We start from the raw sequence: 1,365 nt of genomic DNA, 5'->3' as shown, positions 1-1,365 counted from the left end.
ATGGGAAAGGTGAAAGGTGAGGGGGTTAGGGGAAAATAGAAGGCGTTCTGTTCTGAGCATGTTGAGGTTCATGTCTACTGGACATCTAGTTTGAGATGTGTGAGAGGCAAGCGGAGATGGGAGCCTGGAGGTCAGCAGAGAGCCTGGGGCAGGAAAGAGAGATTTGAGGGTCATCAGCAGAGAGAGGGTCATGAAATCCATGGGAGCTCCCATCCATCATGCTCTGAGAGCACTAAAGTGACATCCCTATGTCGGGGTCAAGGTACAGAGAGCCCTACTGAGGCCAATCAGATCGACATGAGCCTGAAAGGTTCTACCACAGCTCGGGCACTGAGAGTCCGTACATTGGACTGGGGAGCAGAGCTGGCTTTAAACTTGCATGTCTCAGTTTTGAGCTACCACAATTCTGCTTCACTCATAGAGCACAGCGCCTTCTTTGATGCTGGGTAGCCCTGTGCCGGCGTCTCAGGACAGAACCCTGACAGGCACCTACGATGAATGAGTTTGACCCGGAGGAAATACAGCAAAGGAGACAGAGGAGGGGTCAGAGAGGGAGGAGGAGAAGCAGGGAGAGAAGAGCCCCCAAAGCCAAGGAGAGGAGAGCATCCAAGTCTGCAGGCAGGTCAAGGACAGCGAGGACTGAGGAAAGGCCGTTGGATTTGGTGATTGAGAGATCATTGGTAACTTTGGTGGAAAGATGAGGTCAGAAGCCAGACTGCAAGAGGTTAAACAGAGGGAGAGGACATGGAGAGGCCCAGTGCAGAGGAGGTTAGCCATAAAGGGCAGATGAGAGATAGGACAATAGCAGGTATGAAAAGATCCCAGAGAGGGTCTGATCAGCATAGGGGAGGGTCTGGCATGTTTGTGGGCTGTAGGGGAGCAGCCAGCAGAGGAAGAGATGGAAGGTAAGTGAAAGTGGGGCTGACAGAGGGGGCTATCTGCTGGAGGAGACACGATGGAAGGGGATCACTTGTGCAGGTAGTGGCTGGCCTTGGTAGGGAGCGAGGCCACTTCATCCTGTGAGACGAGGGAGGAGGAGGAGAGAGGGTGGAAGGTGTCTGAGTGATGGGAGATGAGGCCTCTTCTCTCACTGAATTGGCCTCGGGCACATGCCTGGATCACCTATGATGGAGGCACCCACATAGAAGATGCCAGGGACCGGGTCCTGGGAGAAGGCGTCCTGGATGTCCCTACTGGAAGCCTCTTTCCATTGGCTGGTGAAAGAACTGCCAGGTCTAAGACTACCAGACTGGGACACTCTCTCTCTCCCTCTCTCTCTGTCTCTCTCTTTCTCTGTCTCTGTGTGTATGTGTGTCTCTCTCTGTGTCTCTGTCTCTGTCTCTCCTCTCTCTCTCTCTCTCTCTC

The sequence above is a fragment of the Phascolarctos cinereus genome, unplaced genomic scaffold (genome assembly GCF_003287225.1).
Source record: "Phascolarctos cinereus isolate Bilbo 61053 unplaced genomic scaffold, phaCin_HiC Scaffold_7;HRSCAF=346, whole genome shotgun sequence".
Lineage (NCBI taxonomy): Eukaryota > Metazoa > Chordata > Mammalia > Diprotodontia > Phascolarctidae > Phascolarctos > Phascolarctos cinereus.
Note: the sequence above shows the minus strand (reverse complement) of the source record.